This window comes from Camelus dromedarius, chromosome 1 (assembly GCF_036321535.1).
Source record: "Camelus dromedarius isolate mCamDro1 chromosome 1, mCamDro1.pat, whole genome shotgun sequence".
NCBI classification, from domain to species: Eukaryota; Metazoa; Chordata; class Mammalia; order Artiodactyla; family Camelidae; genus Camelus; species Camelus dromedarius.
In genome coordinates this window covers 63,341,403-63,364,342 of record NC_087436.1, presented here as the reverse complement: position 1 = coordinate 63,364,342, position 22,940 = coordinate 63,341,403, and positions in this window count along the sequence as shown.

Here is a 22,940-nt window from a genome sequence, read left to right as displayed (position 1 = left end):
TATATATATAATGTATATGAGATATTTTATATACATAGAAAATATGTATATAAAATATATAAAATCTTTATGTTTTATTGTGCTTCACAGATGTGTTTTTAACAAATTAAAGATACGTGGCAACCCTACATCAAGCAAGTCTGTTGTTACCATTTTATCAACAGCATTTGCTCACAATATTTTAAACTTTTATTATTATTTTTAGTTACAATAATCTGTGATCAGCAGTTTTTGGTGTTACTATAGCAAGAGATTACAACCCACTGAAGGCTGATATGGTTAACATTTTTTAGCAATAGTTTTTTTTTACTTAAGTTATGTACATTGTTTTTTAGACATAATGCTATTGCACACTTAATAGACTAGACTATAGTGTAAACATAACTTTTATACACTTTGGGAAATAAAAAAATTCATGTGACTCATTTTTTGCCATATTCACTTTATTGCAGTGGTATGGAACCAAACCTGCAATATCGCCAAGGTATGCCTGTATAAATATATCTTTGTATATATAAATATATGTTTACATATATATAATTTTTAACATATCATATTTGACCTTTTAGTGATACATTACTTCACCTGTAGAATAAGTACTATATAATGCTATACTCTCATTTCCTCCCTTTCTGGTGATAATCTCACACATTTTACTTTTATATATGCTCTAAATCCCAAATACATTTTAATATTTTTTTTAAAAGACAGCATTTAAAAAAATTAAGTAGTAAAAAAAAAAGCTTTTGGAATAACCTGCTGCTGGGCTGCTCTGCCTGGAGGGGAAGCCTGTACTCCAGTTCTCCAGCCTGCTATCTTCCTGTGGTTCGACTGACTTCGACACAGAAGAAGAGGGACTGGCAGTCAAGATGATGGAGCAGAAAGAGGTCACTTCCTCTCACAGACACATCAAGATCACAACTAACTGCAGAAAAATTATTGATTAAAAAAAGGCTGACAAGTACCAGAAAAGATCTTTTATAGCTAAAAATTTAAAGAAGAAAGGACAACAATCCTGAGAGGAGTCGTGGATTTGTGATATAACCAGGTCCCATACCCCTTGGGTGGGTGACCCACAAACTTGAGAATAATTATATTGTAGAAATTCTCCTATGATTGTGAGAGTTCTGAGTTCTGTATCAGGCTCCCTAACCCAGTGGTCCAGCACCAGGAAGTGAGCCCCCAGAATGTTGGGCTTTGAAGGCCAGTGGGGCTTGATTACAGGAGCTTGGTGGGACTGGGAGAAACAGAGACTTTGCATTTAAGGGTCTCACAGAAAACCTCATGCTCACCTGGGACCAAGGACAAAAGCAGTAATTTCATAGGAGCCTGGGCCAGACTACCTTCTGGCCTTGGGAGTCTCCTGGAGAGGTGTAGGGTGGCTGTGGCTCAACCTGTGGACATAGACACTGTGGCAAACACTGAGGGGTGTTCATCTGAATGCACTCTCCTTCTGGGAGGCTGACATCTTTCTTGGACATCAGCACCATGACTTAAACCCTCTCAACATTTTTCAGACTCTAGTTCTGGGATGCCTCAGGCGAAACAGCTAACTAGGTGGGACAAATCCCCACCCATCAGCTGACAGACTACCTAAAGAATCCCTGACCTCATAGGTGCCTCTAGAAACACCCTTAGTCCTCGTTCTGCCCGCCAGAAGGCTAAGTACCAGCTCTACCCGCTGGTGGGCAGGCACCAGCCCCTCCCTAGAGGAAGACTACCCAAGCCTCTAGACCAGTCTCACCCACAAGGGGGCAGACATCAGTAAATAGAAAACATCATTCTTGCAACCTGCATAACCAGTCTGCAAACACAGGTCAGAATCTACCCTGGCACTAGTTGGCCACAAGCTTCTGGATATTGAGAAGAGAGTGCACTGCTGGGATGCACAGGATGTCTTGTATAATGGGCTACTTCTCCAAGATTGAGAAATATAAATAACCTGCCACATGCATAAAAATATAAATAGAAATTTAAACAAAGTGAGGCAGCAGAGGAATAACTTCCAGACAAAGGAACAACATAAAACACCAGAAGAACTAAGTGATGTGGAGATAGGCAATCTACCCAAGAAAGAGTTCAGAGTTATGATCATAAGGATGATCAAAGACCTTAGAAAGGGAATGGATGAAAAGATAGAAGTTGTTAGCAAGAAATACAAAAAATAAAGAACAACCAATCAGAGTCAAAGAATACAATAACTTAAATGAAAAATACACTAAAAGGAACAAAGAGTAGACTAAAAGAGGCAAAAGGATGAATCAATGAGCTGGAAGACAGAGTAGAATAAATCACTGCCAAAGAACAGAAAAAAAAAGAATGAAAAGAAATGAAGAAAGTTTAAGAGACCTCTGGGACATTATAAAGTGCACTAACATTTGCACTATAGGGGTCCTAGAAGGAGAAGAAAGAGAGAAAGGGCCTGGGAAAATATTTGAAGAGAAAATAGCTGAAAAATTCCCTAACCTGGGGGAGGAAACAGTCACCCAAGTCCAGGAAGCACAGAAAGTCCCATACAGGATTAACCCAAAGAGGAATAATGAAAATGTCAAAAATAAAAGATAAAGAGAGAATATTCAAAGCATCAAGGGAAAAGCAACAAATAACATATGAGGGAACTCCAATAAGACTATCAGCTGATTTTTCAGCAGAAACTCTGCAGGCCAGAAGGGAGTGGCATGATATATTTAAAGTGATTAAAGGGAAAAATATACAACCAAGAATACTCATTTTACAAAGCTCTCATTCAGATTATAGATAAGAAAAGCTAAAAAAATTTAGCACCACCAAACCAACTTTACAACAAATGCTAAAGGGGCTTCTCTGGCAGAAAAGAAAAACTAGAAATAAGAAAATTACAAAAGGAAGAGCTCACTGGTAAAGGCAAACATGGTAAAGGCAGGAAATTATTCTTGTCCAAACTAGTAGGAAGGGTAAAAGACAATAGTAGTAAAATCATCTGTATCCACAGTTAACAGTTAAGAGATACACAAAATAAATGTAAAATATGATATCAAAACCAGTAATTTTAAGAGGAAGAGATTAAAAATGCAGGACACTTAAAATGCATTTGAAAATAAGATAGCAAATTAAAGCAATCATATATAAATAGAGAGAATGTTATAACAAAACCTTATGGTAACCACAAACCAAAAATCTATAATAGATATATACTCAAAAAAAGAAAAAGGAATCCAAACATAACACTAAAGAGCCACCAAATTGCAATAGAATAGACAAAAAGAATAAAAGGAAGAAAAACGTTTACTGAAACAAATCCAAAATAATTAGCAAAATGGCAATAAGAACACACATAGCGATAATTACCTTAAATGTAAATGGACTAAGTGCTCCAACCAAAAAACTGGCTGAGTGCATACAAAAACAAGACCCCAGTATTTGCTGCCTACAAGAGACTCCATATCTTGAGACACATAAAGACTGGAAGTGAGAAGATGGAAGATGGTATTCCACATAAATAGAAATCAAAAGAAAGCCAGAGTCACATTACTTAATATCAGACAAAATAGACTTTAAAATACAGACTGTTACAAGAGACAAAGAAGAATACTACATAATGTTCAAGGGATCAATCCAAGAAGATGTAACAATTCTGAATATATATGCACCCAGCATAGGAGCACCACAACATATAAGGCAACTGTTAATAGACATAAAAGGAGAAATCAACAGTAACACAGTAATAGTGGGGGACCTTAACACCCCACTTACATCGATGGACAGATCATCCAGACAGAAAAATCAATAAGGACATAAAGGCCTTAAATGACATATTAGACGAGGTGGACTTAATTGATATTTATAGAACATTACATCCAAAACCAGTAGAATACACATTCTTCTCAAGTGCTCATGGAACATTCTTCAAGGTTGATCACAGGCTGGGTCACAAAGCAAGCCTCAGTAAATTTAAGAAAACAAATCAAATCAAGCATCATTTCCGACTCCAACAATATGAGATTAGAAATCAACTACAAGAAGAAAAACTGCAAAAACAACAAACTTGTGGAGGCTAACCAATATGCTGCTAAACAACCAATGGATCCTTGAAGAAATCAAAGAGGAAATCAAAAAATACTTAGAGACAAATGAAAACATGATGATCCAGAACCTCTGGGACACAGCAAAAGTAGTTCTAAGAGGGAAGTTTATAATGATACAAGCTTACCTAAGGAAACAAGAACAGTCTCAAGTAAGCAACCTAACCTTACACCTAAAGCAACTAGAGAAAGAAGAACAAACAAAACCCAAAGTTAGTAGAAGGGAAAAAAATCATTAAGATTACAGCAGAAATAAATAAAATAGAGACTAACAAAAGTAGAAAAGATCAATTAAACTAAAACTGTGCTTTTGAAAAGATAAATAAAATTGATAAACCTTTATCCAGATTCATCAAGAAAAAAAGGGAGAGGGCCCAAATTAATAAAATCAGAAATGAAAAAGGAGAAGTTACAACCAACACCACAGAAATATAAGGATTTTAAGAGGCTACTGAGCAATTATATGCCAACAAAATGGACAGCCTAGAAGAAATGGACCATTTCTTAGAAGGGTGCAATCTCTTAAGACTGAACAGACCAATTACCAGCACTGAAATTGAATCAGTAATTTAAAAATTTTCAACAACAAGAAAAAATGTCCTAGACCAGATGGCTTTACAGGGGAATTCTATCATTTAGAGAACAGTTAATGCCTATCCTTCTGAAACTATTCCAAAAAATTGCAGAGGAAGGAATATTTCTGAACTCATTCTTTGAGGCCACCATCATCCTGATACCAAAACCAGACAAAGATATCACAAAAAAAGAAAATCACAGGCCAATATTGTTTATGAATACAGATGCAAAAATCTTCAACAAAATACTAGCAGATATATTCCAATAATATATTAAAAGGATCATAAACCATGATCAAGTGAGATTTATCCCAGGGTGCAAGGATTTTTTAATATCTTCAAATCAATCAATGTGATACAGCACATTAACAAATTGAAGAATAAAAACCATATGATCATCTCAGTTGATGCAGAAAAATCTTTTGATAAAATTCAACATCCATGTATGATAAAAACTCTCCAGAAAGTGGGCATAGAGGGAACATACCGCAACATAATAAAGGTTATATATGACAAACCCACAGCTAATGTCATACTTAATGGTAAGAAGTTGAAAGATTTCCTCTGAGATCAGAAACAAGACCCAGATGCCCACTCTTGTCATTTTTTTCAAGGAAGTTTTGGATGTCCTAGTCACAGCAATCAGAGAAGAAAAAGAAATAAAAGGAATCCAAATTGGGAAAGAAATAAAAACTGTTTGCAGGTGACATAATACTATACATAGAAAATCCTAAAGATGCAACCAGAAAACTACTAGAGCTCATCAATAAATTCAGTAAAGTTGCAGGATACAAAATTGCATACAGAGATTAGTTGCATTTCTATATACTAACAATGAAACACCAGAAAAAAAAGTTAAGGAAACAATTCCATTTATCATCACATCAAAAACAATAAAATATCTAGGAATAAACCTACCTAAGGATGCAAAGAACCTGTACTCTGAAAACTATGACACTAAGAAGAGAAATTGAAGACAATAAAAACAGATGGAAAGATACACCATGTTCCTGGATTGGAAGACTCAATATTGTTAAAATGGCCATACTACCCAAGACAATATACATGTGCAATGCAAATCCCTATCAATTACTAATGACATTTTTCACAGAACTGGAACAAAACATTTTAAAATTTGTATAGAAACACAAAAGACCATGAAGGGCCAAAACAATCTTGATAAAGAAGATCAGAGGTGGAGGAATCATGCTTCATGTCTTCAGATTATACTACAAGGCTACAGTAATCAAAACAGTATGGTACTGACACAAAAATAGATACAGATTAATGGAACAAGATAGAAAGTTCAGAAATATACCCATGCATTAATGGTCAATTAATCTACATCAAAGAGGTAAGACTATACAATGGAGAAAAAAGCAGTCTTTTCTATAAGTGGTGCTAGGTAAACTGGACAACTACATGTAAAAGGAGGAAATTAGATCATTCTCTAACACCTATACAAAAATAAACTCAAAATGGATTAAAGACCAAAATATAAGGCCATATACTATAAAACTCCCAGAGGAAACTCCATAGGCAGAATACTCCTTGACAAAAATTGCAGCAATTTTTTTTTTTGAACTAGCTCCTAAAGTAATGGAAATAAAAGCAAAAATAAATGAATGGGACCTAATTAAACTTAAAAGCTTTTGCACAATACAGGAAACCACAAACAAAACAAAAAGACAACCTACAGAATGGGATAAAATAATTGCAAGTGACACGACCAACAGGGGAATAATTTCCAAGACATACAAACAGCTCATACAGCTTAATATCAAAAAAACCAAACAACCTAATCAAAAAATGGGCAGAAGACCTAAATAGACATTTCTTCAAAGAAGACATCTAGATGCCTAGCAGACTCATGAAAAGATGCTCAATATCGCTAATTATGAGAGAAATGCAGATCAAAACTACAATGAGGTATCACATTACACCAGTCAGAATGGTCATCATTAAAAAGTCTACAAATAATATATACTGGAGAGGGTGTGGAGTAAAGGGAACCTTCCTACACTGTTGGTGTGAATGTAAACTGGTGCAGCCACTATGGAGGATAGTATGGAGTTTCCTTTAAAAATTCAAAATAGACATACCCTGTGATCCAATAATCCCACTCTTGGGCATATATGCAGAGAAAACTATAATTCAAAAATACATATGCACCCCAACGTTCATAGCAGCATTTTTTAAATAGCCAAGACATGGAAACAATCCAAACATCCATCAACAGATGACTGGATAAAGAAGATGTGGTATGCATTACACACACACACACACACACACACACACACACACACACACACAATGGAATATTACTCAGTCTTAAAAAAAGAATAAAATAATGCCATTTGCAGCAACATGGTTGGACCTAGAGATTATTATATTAATTGAAGTAAGCCAAAAAGAGAAAGACAAATATCATATGATACCACTTACATGTAGAATCTAAAAAAAAGATACATATCTTATTTATAAACCAAAAATAGACTCATGAACCTAGAAATCAAACTATGGTTACCAAAGAGAAGAGTTGGGGAAGGATAAATTAGGAGTTTGGTATTAACAGATATACATTACTATGTATAAAATAGATAAACAACAAAAACCTACTATATAGCACAGGAAATTATATTCAATTCCTTGTAATAACATATAATGAGAAAGAATCTTAAAAAATTCATGTGTGTATGTGTATAACTGAATGTTATTTTTGATTAGTGTAGATCTTTAGGTTGACTTTTTTTCTTTCAGTTCTTTTAACATGTTACACTGTTGTCTTCTAGCTTGCATTGGTTTTGTCAAGAGATCTTCAGTCAGCCTCATATTTCTCCTGTTTCCTTTTTCTTTTCTGGTTACTTTTGAGGCATATTTTTTCTTTAGCACTGGTTTAGGTCAATTTAATTATGATCTGCCTTGGTGCAATTTTTCTTATTTTTCTTAAACTTCTTGGATATGTGAGTTTACATATTTCCTTAAAATTTAAAAATTTTCATCAATTTTTCTTCAAATATATATTTTTTCCTCTTCATACAAATGCTTTCCCTTGTTGGGAGACACAAATTATAAGTATATTAGATCATTTGAAGTTGTTCCACAGATTACTGACTTCCATTAATTTCTATTTATTTTAAATTTGTTTTCTGTTTCATTTTTAATATTTTATTGCTATGTCTATAAGTTCACTGTTCATTTCTTCTTCAATCTCTACTCAATATAGAGAACTTTTCCTCTTGCACGTTGTAATTTTCATCTCTAGAATTTAGATTTGTATTCTATTTATATCTTCTGTATCTCTGCTTAACTTTGTGAATATATTGATAGAATTATAATAACTGTTTCAATTTCTGCTAATTCTAACATCTTTATTAGTTCTGGGTACGTTTCTATGGATTGACAAATTTTTCATTGTTACAGATGTATTTCCCTATTTATTTGCATGCCTTATAATTTTTTATTGTATACTAGACATTGTGATTTTTACATTGTTTGGTGCTGGATTATTTTGTATTCCTATACAGTTTTTGAGCTTTTTCTTGGATGCTATTAATTTACTTAGAAACAGTTTGATCCTTTCAGGTCCTGCTTTTTTAGGCCCCACTGTAGAGGCAAGACCCTCAGTGTACTACCCCCCATGCCTTGTGTGTCATGAGGTTTTCCAGTCTAACTGATGGAAACAGACACTATTCCCAGTCTTGCATGAATATCAGATACTCTTGTCTAAAACCTGTTTGAGTACTTCTTTTCTTAGTTCTGGGTGGATGCTTTACCCTTATGTGCTCATCAATAGTCAGCTGAATACTCAAAGAGAAAAATTTCTAGATTTTTGAAATTTTCTCTCTGTACTGTTCTCTCCTATTTATATTTTTTCTTGTGAAAAAAATAGCTATCTTGATCTTTCTGTAGTCTCAGCTCTGTTTCTACCACTCAGGGAGTACACTGGAGTCTGTCTGGTTTCATGCTCTCTGCACCATACCTCTAATCCATCCAAGTCTAAGGCTTTGAATGTTCACTGAGTGCATCTTATTTGTTTCTCATCTCATCTCTCAGGGATCACTAAACTTACCTAAAACTCAGTGACTTTAAAACCATTGTTTGATATTGTCTGTTTGTTTTAAGCAGGAAGTAAATCTGATCCTCATTACTCTTGAACAGAAACAGAACTACTTATAGGTTTTTGGTATTTGCATTTTTCAAGATCAGAAATTATTGGAAACAATGGCATTTTTCTCATATCCTCAACATTCAACTGTTTTCTGTTCTAAGTCATTTTAAACCATGAGTTAGGTTCATAGAGGACATGTTTAATCGCAATAGGAATGGTAAAAGTGATTGCTCAGCCCTTAGGTTAACAGGCTATTTTCCAAATAAATCATTATCATTATTAATTACTATGGGTGCTATTGCAGTGGCAGCACCATCCATCTCATTAGGCATGTCAGTAAGCTAGGTGTCACCGCTGACATCTACTTTCCATCATCCTTATTCATTTATTGCCAAGTTCAGTCAATTTATACCATAAATTTTTTCAAAATCTTTGACGTGTCTCAATATCCGCAACCAAAATCTGCCGCCATCTGTCACCTTTCCTTATCCACTCTTACATTCTTTATAGCTGTTTCTTCAGACTGTGATCAGAGGCAACTTTTTGACACAAATCTTTGATCATATTAGCATCTTATTTTAAACACATTATTGACTTCTCTTGCCTTTAGAAAAATTATTAAAATGCTTAAGAAGTCCTATAAAACCATTGTTTTAAAATTAATTTAATTTTAACTTTAAAGACTCAACCTTAATATGATACATTTCTCCTTGTCACTAATCACAACTGTAATTTTATATTAATTTGTGTGATTGATTGATTGATTAGTATTTACCTCCCCAGAAGCTTATAAACAAAGCATTTGCTTATTTTCAAATTTCCCAAACTTACTAGAGTGCTTGACACATTTTAGCAATAATTAAAGATGCATTGATTGAATCATACAACTTATTCATTATATTAGAGCAATTATAAATATATGTATAATAATATAATAAAACAATTTTGAATACTTTGCAAGGCACTGTGCCAAATCATTTACATAAATCATCTTATTTCATACTTAAATTCAACTGGTGAACTATTATTTAAACTATATATAAAGAGGAAAATGGTTCAGAGATATTAAGAAACTTGCTCAGTGTCTAACAGCCAGTAGAAAGCAGAATGGAATTTAAATGAAGATTTGTCCTACTCAAATATATACCCTTTCAGGCACTACAATATAGTCCGTTTTCCCTGTATAAAATCTGAATAAACTGACAATCAGCTTTTGCAAATAAAAATCTTTGCCACAGACTTCTGGTTCATCTATGGGCAAAGTTCTCACGTGCACACATTCTGCTGTCATTCTGTAATAATCCACCCACTGGAAGATATTTAGAAATCATGTAATGTGACATTTCTGACAGTTTCCCCAATGTACAATTACAGTATAATGAGGGAATAATGAGACTGGGATACCTGATTAAAAATTAAAGGCCTGTGTTCAGCTGTAAATATATGCAGACCTTCAGAGTTTTAAATGTAAGAAATAAAAAGCCACTTGGAATCATTCAGGGTCAATGCAGTATAAGGAAGAGGGAAACTGTGGGATATGGTTCTTCTAGATGAGACCCTTAGTAAATGAATGTCCTTTATATTAGCAGGTAATATTGCTTCTCCTCACTCACAAAGTTGGGTGTGTCAAATAGTGAATAAAATAATCTTCAGGAAAATGTTCTATTGTTGCTGTTGTGTTCTAATTTTTTTTTTCTTACACTTAGGGAGAACAAATATCCAAATCACAAACACAGAGTAAGGTCATTTAAGAAGAAAATCTTTAAATGACTACATCCTATTTTTCTGGTAAAAATTCTAGCAGTTTACAGAAGTTCCTTCTGATTATTTTTTCTAATAAACTCAAGGATTTCTGTAACTTGCCCATAATGTACTATACCCACTGGGATGACCTGAATCTAGGTATATGCTTGAGGTCCAATTCTGTCACCTATCACTTCAGGAAATTCTAATTCAAATATTATTTGTATCTTGTGGCTCGTTTGTGAACTTCTGTATTGCTAACACAGCCTGCTAAAACCTTGACAATTCATAGAGCTGAGGCTCTGATCACCTGCTTGCCCCTTCTCTTTCTCAGAGCAAACTCCGCCATCGCTGCCATGAATGCCGATCTTAGAATATTACCCAGGCTGTAATAGGTTTGAGGTCACTCAACACTCCTCTCCTTTGGTCTGCTTCCAATACAGGATATACAACCAAAGAAAACAGTTAAATGGAAAATATTGTGGTAAAAAATGTCCAAGATTCTGGTTTCCCAGTAGAAAGATATAATCAAAGCTAGATTAGAAAACATGGCTTTTACTTGATATTAAGTGGGGCCTCCTGCTTATTACTCTAAAAAGAAAATCTGTGTTCATTTGCTCAGGTGTGCCTATATATTATGAGAAAACAGTAGCTCTAATGGGCAGACTTCAAGACTGGCCAGCTGCATTACTTACCTTGCTTCAAAAGAGAAAGAAAGTACTTGGAGAGTAGCCAAATCTGGCAAAATAGGCCACGCCAGATGTGCTTTGCCACATAGAAGTAAAGAAGTTAAAGTCCGTAAAAGGAGATACTATGCATTAGCTTCACTTATATTTCATGTATTAATAGGATTCTTGCCCATTAGTGTGCCCATTGCCTCAGTCAGGCTTTCGTCAATAACACTAGGAGCCCCCATCATGGGGAGGGATAAATAAGAGGATTAAAAGGGGAATTTCCTCCAAATCTGATGTGTAGTCAGATGGCCATCCATGGGCCAGGACTGCAATGTGAGGATACTGAAAGGAGCACGAACATTTCTCCCTATACTATTGCAATATACTATTGATTACTTGAGGCAGTTTCTTCCCTCTGACTACATTTAATATGAGATATTCTATCGTAAAACTTCCTAGAAAAGGGCAAGTTCAAAGTTTATAGCATTAGAGAAATAATTTTTTAAATTCACACACAGAGAGCCATTGCCCTTCAAGTGCAAGTAATTGGGCTGGATTTGGTTCTAGAGTCAGTTTTACACAGTGCCAGAAACAGTCACTCTGTCTGACAGCTTGAGATCCAGTGCTAAATTAAGAACATCATAGTGCCTGGACTACCCCATCGCATAAATAGCTACTAACTAGAGTACATTAATTTTTAAGTGGTCCATGAATCTATTCTTATAATCTGTCTTGGGACCGGTGTCTGGGCACAGTGTGAGGTGGCAGGATCATTATCAAGATCTTGTACATTTGCCCTCAAGAGGAATCTCTACCTATCTTGTATTTAAGTGATGAGATACACTGAAATGCTGTCAGCGGCTAACATATTAAACACTTTACGTTTTGCCCTATCTTGTGACCTATGTTGGCATGCATTATCTCCTTTAATGTTCACAACAAACTTAAGATTTCAAATATAATTCTTATTTTATGGTTAGGTGTGATGGATAATTTTGGTGTCAACTTGACCAGGCTAAAGGATTTTTTACCTAGAAAGCTGGTAAAATATTTCTGGGTGTGTCTGTGAGGGTGTTTCTGGAAGAGATTAGCATTTGAATTGGTGCACTGAAGGAAAAAGACGACCCTCACCAATGCAGGTGGGCATCATCCAGTCCATTGAGGACATAAACAGAACAAAACGGCAGAGGAAGGGTGAATTTGTTCTCTTGCTTGAGCTGGGACATTCATCTTCTCCCAACTTCAGACATTTGTGCACCTTTGGACTCAGACTGGGACTTACTATTATTGGTTCTCCTGGTACTCAGGATTTCAGGTTAGAACTCGAACTACACCAGTAGCTTTCTTGGGACTCTAGTGTGCAGACAGCAAATCAAGGGACTCCTTGGTCTCCATAATTGTGCAAACCAGTCCCTCACAGTAGACATCTTTCTATATAAATGTATATTTAGCCTATGCCCTCTGTTTCTCTGGAGAACCCTGACTAATACAATGGGGGAACTAAAGCTTAGAGAAAAGAAGCAATTTGGCCAAAATAATATAATCAATAATTAATGGACCCAGAACTGAAACTGCAGATCCAAGGGCAATAGACACTATTTAGCTACATCAGTAAAATTGATGCCTCAATCGGGCATGGATGAAACCAACTCCACCTACCAATTGTGTAATTCTAAATTCCTTGTCAAATAATTTTTTAAATATCCTTTTATAGTTACAATATTATAAAATAATCATATGTATGTGACACAGCTAATTATAAGTGCACATATATTATTTGGGGCAGTAAGTGGTTTTAGCTGACCAAAAACTTGCTTTTTTTTTTTTTTTTTTTTTCCATTCAGAAACATTGTGTTTCATCATCTGAAAATAGAAGTTTATACATGCTTGCTTTTTCTTGCTTTAGACCTGGAACTGATTTCAAGGATGTGACAACTAGATCTCACAGCTTGAAATCTGCTATGTCTAGCCTTAGATGTAAAGATTTTGAAGGGACTTTGTTGTCCAAGAAAACTTCAATACTTGGGCTGTTGCAAAGTAAGTAGAGACATTTGGGAGGAGCAATAACTTTTCTCATTGAGAAAGGAGGACTGGTGGAATATTAGGATGTTATAGGTGTTATTTTTGTTTTAAATATGTTATTTGGGTTTGAGTCATATCATACTCCTGGTACAACATCCAAGTACTTTTCTGTAAGTGAAGCATAGGTAAACACTCAGGGGCAAGCTTAGGTATCACATATAAAATATAGTAAACAAAACTGTCCTTCAAGGGTAGAGTGACTGCTAGAGAGAACCGTCATAGTAAGTCAAGCAGGAGAGAGCACACATTCTGATTTAGAAAGTTATTTGTCTATATGTGTGGCCACTCCAATAAATCACAAGACTATCTATGGTTATACAATGCAACATTGATGAATGGCTAACTTATTATAAATGCTTAGGAATTAACATAGACTTAAGAAGTTCAAAAATTTAATGGTGGGATGACTTCACTTACATTCCTTATTGAGTGTCAGGTACTATTCTAAGCACTATATGAATTAATCCATGCAAAGCTCTGGTAGCACAAATTTGTGCTAAAAATGTGACTGATCTACTAATGCCTTTCTTCAACATAAAAGTGTCTTTGCCAGTAGTGAACAAACTGAAATGGCTAGATGCCAGGCTTAGGGAGCTGAGTAAAGGCTGCAAGTTGATATTCAACGGAGTGAAGCACCAATGTTAAAGGCATAGTTTCAACAGATAAAAACTGGAGCATATACCTTAGTCTCTGTTTTCTCTCGCCTCCATTTCAGTAGTTGCTCTGCTCTCAGACCCAGTGACTTATCAAATACTGAAGGGCAAGTGTCCTATAAGACTGCTTATCTAGATGTTGTGTGGAAGCCCAGTTATGGGAACTTAGAAATCTGAATCCCAGCTGGAGGAAATACCAGATCTAAGCTGAATGCAATTACCTACATAATGAATTACAGGTATTATTTCAAGAAACTAAACAGAAGACACAACTGATAGAGCTGGAGACAGACCCTTGTGAGTGATCCTATAGAGATCATGAATTAAAATCATTTAGAAAAGATATTTCCACTAAGGAATTATCACTAAACCTGCCCTGAGGTAAGAACTGGCACTGGCAGGTGAACAACTGGATTCTTTAAATTTTTAAATTGCCATTTTCCCCCATTAAAATCTTTAAATATAAAAATTCTTTCTTCTTATTGTAAAGAATGGCATCCCTGAAGAAGTACACTAGAGCAATGATTCTTAACTAAGAGCAATTTCTCCCTCAAAGGATATTTGGCAATGTCTGGAGAGATTTTTGGTTGTAACAACGGTGGAGTGGGTGTGGTTAGCATGTACTGGGTAGAGGATAGGGTTAGTGCTAAATATTCCACAGTTCACAGTACAGCTCCTCCCACAAGAGCATTATTCAGCCCCAAACATGAAAAGTACCTAGGTTGAGAAACCATGCACTAAAGTAAAATTAATTTTTACATGAGTCACTACTGCTATGATCCATTTATTTTTAACTGTTGTCATCTTTTAGGTAGATAAATAGTTAACTTGGTAAAATAAGCTGTTTATAAGCAGTTTGAAAATGTTTTATGAAAATTTATAAATCTCTTGCTCTCTTTCTCTCTTCATACACAATACTTATGTATATCAGCATTGGGATTAATATTTAAAAATTGATTTTATTTTTAGCAAGCCTATTAGACTATAAGCTCTTAACTGTTTGTGTGGTCTCATTTATATTCCCAAATCCTAACAAAAGTTTTTCTTCCTGAAAATAAAGTATGTGTAAAATAGACAAACAGATGATCCGAGCTTATGTTTTGTGTATGTTGTATGCAGATGGAGAAAAAAGTGATAGCAAACTAATGAAGTAAGTAATAAAGTATGATAGTTCTGATTATGATTTAGACCTCCTTGGTTTAATCTTGTTTCCTTTATTCTACCAGCAGAGTGATATTGGCAACGTTGTGTAATGCCAATCCCTCAGTGCCTCAATTTGCTCACATATAAAATGGACCTATTATACAAGGTTGTTATAAGAATTAAGTGATTAATGTGTTTTAAAAACTCATAACAATGCTGGGGCACATAACGCATTTTTAGTTGTTGCCATCTGTATCCATTCTTCTTCCTAAATTCTTTTAGATGGTAATGAAATTGGGCAGATCCCAGAACATTCATCTGACCTCAGCATTTCTGCCTGTATGTCTATAAGAAAAATAGAAGTGGTACTTTGTTCTTTGTAAGGAGTGTGAGAATAGGGCCCATAGCAGACGAAAGACTGAGCTTTTCTTCCAGAACACAGGCAAATCATGAGGCCCTCAAGATGCTGAAGTCTCAGCATGTAGAAGCCAGTCAGTTTCACCAGAAAAATACAGGATTTCACTGTGAAAAAGTTAACAGCAGTAACAGTCATGAGAAAGCTCACACATATGCACAATGATTTTCTGAAACAAATGAAATCCCAAGGTTTTCAAATTTTAAAAAGTAGTAGGTCAACTGAAAAACAGGATTTTTACTATTAGGAATAGAAAATTACTGAGGAAAATAAAATCATATGTATATATGTATATTAAAAAATGGTATCTTTTCTTTCTGTCTATAATATGTATGCAAATGGAATTCATGTGGGAAAATAACAGGCACAGAGAGCAAGTAAAGGAAATCTCAAATGCAAATAAAGAAAACTATGTAACAGAAAAATACTGCAGAGATGGTAATTGACCATTAGAGAATTTCCCTAAATTGAAGAAAATCTTGGCTTAAAATTTTTTCTAGAAAATTAATTTTAAAGACTTCTTTTAAGGCACAACAGTAATATTTCTACATTTCCTGGATAAATGGATGTTTAACCAAACTTCAGACCAAATAAAACTTACAGATATATCATTTGATATACTAGAAGCTAAAGACATTGGGAGAACATCTACAGACAGGGAATATGACAGCAACCCCACATCCTTCCTCCAGCCAATGTATCTCTTTACTATCGACATCAAAGTGCTACATAGTTAGACATGCAAGAACTCAGAAAATATTCACCACTATGTACTGTAATCATATGTCAATTGCATTGGTGCAGATATATAAAGACATAAAAGATACATATAAAGATATAAAAGATACATTGCAAACAGTGACTAGTAAGAAGTCTTACACTATCTATGCTTAAATTCAGATGGTAATATTGAAACATAGGTAAAAATAAGTAATTAAGTAATGATTATTAAAACAGAAGATGAAATATGCAAGACAAAATACATAATAACCCAGAACAAAGACATTTTACATTTTGGTGGTATAATCAGGATAAATTAAGCAAGTAAAATAATTTTAAATTAAGATTTCATGTTGGGGAGTAGAGCAGCAAAGTAAAAGTATTCAAAATGTTTCATTCTGATGGAAAAGCAGTTGGTGAATAAATCATCTGGATGAGAGGGTAATCTGAAAGACTAAAGAAATACGGCTCTATTTACTATTGATAAGAAAGGGAAAGATCAGAGCTGAATTTAATAACTAGGAAGAGTAAGAGATGAATGAGCAGAAATGTAGCCTGGTAAGAGGTATTATCAAAAGGAACAAAATCAAATGTCAGTTTTTCCACTAAATGCGGACTGGTTGACTCCTTTATCAAAATGTAGATGTTGTCAGGCTGGGTGTCTAGGCTACGGTGCCCTTTTGCCCAGGGCAAATTTTTGAAGAACTGCAGTGATGCAGGACCTGAGAGGAATGCGAATGGGCCCTTCTCAGAGAAGTTACAAACTTTCAGTAAAACTGGAGTCACCAGACTGTTCTCTAGATTATTTGAAGCCTAAATGCTTAATAGAAACTGGCTGTTGGAACCTGATTATCTTATAATACATCAGCTTCAATTTAGTCTTCAATGCCCTATTTGAAATGTAAAGAAGAACCTAATTCCCCTGGAAATCTATAGGATTAACTAAATTATCAGCATGTGTTTTAACCACTTGAGGGATGAGAATATTTAACTCTATGTCATCTTTGGCTACAGAACTTCTTCTGCTGGTTCTCAAAAAGGTGGGAGATAGGTTGAACAAGTTGTGAGCAATGTTCCCTGTGGAAGAAAAAGAAATTGAGTCCCAACTCTAGAATAAAATCAACCTATAAGATTGGTACGATTTTCCCTTATTATCCATGGGCCATTTGTTCCAGAACACGACCCCTCCCTGGGGGACTCAGCCAACGTCTGCGGATGCTCAGTCAAGTTCCTTACATAAAACGGCATAGTACCCTGGCCCTTTGTCTTCTGGAGTTCTGCATCCATGGATTCAACCAACGGGATGGAGATTTGATCTGACGTGGTCTGCATCGTTAGATGCAGGGCGTGGAGGGTCCTCTGTGTCTTGGAAAAAGGCAATAAGGTAGATGTCATTCATGAGAAACAAACCTAAAAATTAAAGCTAAAGCTTTTATTTGCCAAGCAAATGAAAATGAAGGGAAAAAAATCATACATAGCAATATAAATATCAGACAAATTGCAGCTACGGGCCAAAAGCATTCTGTAGGAGAAAGAGGAGCATGTACTTAAAAAATTTTAAATCCACGAAGATACTAAACACTTATAAACCAATGACAAAAAGCCAAATAAATTTTTAAAAAATTGAAATGCAGGACAACTTCATAATCGCACAATTTTAGTGGATAAGTTTAGAATGTAAGAAGCCAAATATACAGAAAAGTGAATATACAGCAGTAACAGGATTTCAATAATGCATTATCAAAAAGCTTAAATGTTTATGTGTTTACACTTCAAAAGGGCATTGAAGACTAAATTCAAGCTGATGTATTATAAGATAATTAAGCTATTATAAGATAATTAAGCTCCAGTAGCTCCAATAAGCTCCAATTATAAGATAATTCAGCTCCAGTTTCTATTAAGCATTTAGGCTTCAAATAATTTAGAGAAAATATATGTAATTTTCATCTCTACAGAGAATGCACACTTTCTTTTATCCATACTTCCCTTAAAAAAACCTATCATATACTTTATTACAAAGATACTCTTATTTAGTTCCAAAGGGTAGATATTTTATGTCAAATTAAAAATCATGAGTAGAAACATGATCAAAGAAGACTTATACTTTTAAAAACTAAGAAACATTCTCCAAAATAACCAGAGGATACTAGAGATTGCAAAAGAAAATAAGTGCAAATAAACCAGAAAATAATGAAAAGCAAAGCCAATCAGCAGACCTATGGGAATCTAGCAAGAATGTATTTAAAGAAATAATTGTTAATGTAAATGTATTTAGTATAAAAATCCAATTAAGTAAGTTAAATATTTAATAAATTGACATACTACAAAATAAACCAATGAACTGGGAAATTAAATTATTCCTAATAAAATATGGGAAGAAAGGAAATAATAGAACTGAACAATAAAATCAAATTATTTTTTGAACAAGAACAATAAATTACTAGTAGCTTAAGTTATGTTAAAAAGAGACAAAATTTACAGCACTTTTTGCTGTTGTTTATGACTCTGTTAATTCCCTATTCAAGGTCATCCTACCCATTTTTTTTGCTTATAAACTTAAATAATTTTTTACTGTCCTGCAAGTGAGCAAGGTCTTCGGGAGATCCCAGGTAGTGAATTTTGATGGATCTAAACAAACTGATAAATGCAATCATCTTACAAATACTTTGATTTTGTTATGGATATGTAGTGAAATTCTCAAAAATTAAAAAAAAGAGAAGGCAATTTGGTTGCTTTTGAAAAAAGAAAGTTTCTAAAATGAGAAAATGGATGCTAAATAGGGATATTTTATTTATTATAGTCTGTGTGAAATGCCTGAAAAGTTTCCACCTATTTTGAGGGCCATGAGGGGAGTCAGTCTAAGATTATTAAATTATGGTGCATCCAGCAGCATTAGCATCGCCTGGAAACATGTTAGAAATAGAAAATCTTGACTCACTCCAGCCCAGAGCTACCAAAGCAGGAAGCCTGTGCTGTAGGAAGCCCTCCAGGTGATTCTGATGCCTGTTACAGCTTGAGAAGCACTGTGTTGAGAGGAAAAGCATCATCCTAAGGATGGTGGAGGGGAAATATTGAAGGAAGCTGGATCTCAATAATGTTGTTGACCTGCTGAATTAATGAGACCTGGGCCTGTCCTATCAACAGAATTCTCTCTCCCTTCCTTTCCTTTTTCTTTTCCTTTTCCCATCTCCCCTTTTCTTTCCTTCTCTTATTTTTTAAAGCAATTCAGTGAGATTTAATGCATTATATTATAGTAGAATGATTAAATCCATGGTTTGTTAAAACCAAGTATACCTTTATAGAGAGCATTACTTTTGTCAATCAAGAGAGCAAACTACTGAGAAAACTGCTTGGCTCCAAGAGATCCAAACAAGAAAATCCTTGACTAATAGTAAAACTCTGAGGACATAGAGGTCTATGCACAACTACTAGGCTTTGATACCTTTTTAATTTTTCTACTTATCTTTTCCCTTTTTATCTTCTGTTAAAGTTTTTTTATCACATTACATCCATAAGATTTTTCACAGCTAGGTACATAGTTATTAATAAGCTATGATAAAGCTTTAATTAATATATCACTTGTTTATAAACGTTATTTGATTATCCAGATTTTTTTTTACTTGCCTAAAGCATCTTAACTTTAACTCATAAATAGAGAAAAATAAAATAAACCTAGCAATGAAAAAAATGATAATTGTAAGAGAGTATGACATGCAATACAATCACAATACGTTAGAAAATCTTGGGAAAATTGATTCCAGCAAGATATAAACTAGCAGATTTACACAAGAGGAGTTAAAAAAATCAACAGGCAAATACTAATGAAGAGATCAGAAAGATAATTAAAACTCCACCTTTAAAAGAAAGGATATGGAACTCTAATGCTATAACAGCTGACTTCTGTTTGCCAAGTACAGAAAAGATAATTTCCTTATTTTTTAGATTGGAACTTAGTATAAACTTAGTATTCTAAGAAATAAAGATCATCCAAATTTATAGTCACTTGTAAATACAAATAGAGCATGCAAAATAATATATTGAATCCAGCAATTTATTCAAACAACATAATATGATCAGTCAGCTTTTAATCCAGAAAATTTATGGCAAGGAAAAAAAAATAAAGAAGAAAAACAAATAATTCAACAGTATATTCTAGAAAGCTAAATGATAAAACATATCAGTCATTTATAGTAAAATTCTAAGCAAAATAGAAATAGAAGGAAACTAGGTAAATTGAATCAATTTTCAAAGCACATTAGAAAACATCAGATAACATGATGAACTACTGAAGTCTTTAATTCAGAAATAGAAGAAGAAGGCTTTTCCTCACTTACTGTTATACATTATCAGGGAAAATTTAAACATATTTTGGAAAGTGCCAAGAGTGTATTTTTTTGGAAAATGATAGGATTATAACTTGAGTTTCTAGTCAAACACTTAAGTGAGAATTTTTAAGATAGTTGGGTAAAAAGATAAACACAAAAACTAGTTTTTCTCTAATTCAAAAATTATATACAGGTAGAAATAAGCACACATACATAAATATATATTCAAAATAGTGGTCAAAGATGTAAGAGCCCGAGGAATAAATGTAATAAGAAGTATACAGGATTTATATGAGGGAAATGTCAATTTTCAAGGATGTGGAAACTATAAGAAGAAATGAAGATTTACACTATGTTCTTAATGAGAAGATTTGATTTAGAGAAAGAAACAATCCTCCAAAAATAACGTATAAGTATAATGAAATTCCATTGACAATCCCTGAGTATAGTTTTTTAGATTCTAATATTAATAAGGAAGTCTACAGTTCCATTAAACAAGAAAATATAAGGGGGAAAAAAGAATTACGGAGGACAGAGTTTACAAGATACTGAATTTTTCTATAGAAACCACTGTAATTATAACATGATATTATCGTTGGAATAGTGAATTAGATCAGTGTAACAGAATACATAGGTCATAAAGTTTAATATAGAAATGTTTGCATTTCAATTCAGTGGGGAAAGGAGGTTTATTTATTTAATGATCTCATCTTAATTGATTGTCCATCTGAACACAGAAGCACATTTTCTAATTTTTCATTTCACTGCTATAAATAGATAATTCCCAACGTATCAGAGAATTAAATGCAAAAAATTAAATGACACTAGAAAATTAGAGAAAATATTAGGAAAATGCTTGAAAAAACATGAAATGTAGAGTCCCCCCCATGCCAGAAAGAGAACCCATTTGATGAAAAAGGTAAGAATGCATATTTAATGATATGAAAAATTTAAATATGGCAAAATATACAGAGTCAAAATGGAAATGACAGATTTTTCAAAATATTTGCAACCTTTATGAAATAAAATTACTAATAATTCTGAATTTTGTAAGAAATAAAGAAGAGAAATACAGTCTGGAGAAAAATCTGAAAAGAGCATAAATAGAAAATTCACCATGAAAGTTAAGAAAAGATGCTTATCTTTAGTATCAGTACAGAAAATGCAAATTTAAATAACATATAAGATTGACAAAGAGAATGCCTTCCACTGCTAATGAGAATGTTGGCATTCTTATATGTTGCTGAGCTGTTCTTAATTGCCATGCCATATTTGGGAAAATATTATATATACCAAATTTTTAAATATGCATAATTTTTAACTTTGTTACATGAAAATCTGAAATCTTAGACTATAGAAATGAATTCAGTTTTGTGTAAAACAATTATATGTATATTTTATACACAAATATATTTCACAGTACTATTTTTTATGGGTGATAACTGAAAATATTTATTTTCTTAAACAATAAATAATTATCTTGGTATTATAATGCTATATTATATAGGATTCTTTCATCTTTGTTGCATAATATCTAATAGTTCTTATGTAATTTATTCAACCTAATGGTCCTCTAAAGTATTATCATTTCAGAGCTTTCCAGTTCAGTAATATCACAAATTTGATTATTGTGTCAATTATTAGATCTCTTGTGACTAATAAGAGTATAATATCTTTCTTTTCATTGTTTCCATATCATTTGAAATTCATCCCGTAATGTTGGTATACAAGTTGTTTCTTGACTGAATTAGTGATTTTTTTTCCTTTTTGTAATTGAAATATAGTCAGTTTACATTGTGTCAATTTCTGGTGTATAGCATAATGTTTCAGTCAGACATATATGTACATACATTTGTTTTCATATTCTGTTTTATTGTAGGTTAATACAAGATATTAAATATAGTTCCTTGTGCTATACAGTATAAGCTTTTTTTTTAATCTATTTTATTTATAGTAGTTTGTATCTGCAAATCTTGAACTTCCAGTGTATCCCTTCCTACCACCTAGTGATTATGTTTAATATGACTATATTTCAACAACTAATTTACACTGATATTTCAGTACACTTTCAGAAAATAAATTAAGATTAATAAAATTATATATTGGTGGCAACGTAAATATTTTCTGAGATTCAAATTTTAGCTAGATATTTTTGGAAGGGAATTAGTATGAATTTACCATGTCAATTATTTTAGCTGTTGGCTACAAATCGTTAGTCCAGATTGCCACAGAATGATTTTGGAAAGTCAAATACGTATATTTTATATATTGATACTGTTACACCATTCTGTAAAAAAAAAAAAATCTCACTCTGAGTGTAACTGACTTATGTAATCATAGCTGTATCTCATTTGATTAGGTTAATAGAGTGTCTGAAATTGTGTATATCAGAAAGCTATTGAGATAATCCCAATGTGCTTAAACTTCTGCTAATGTAT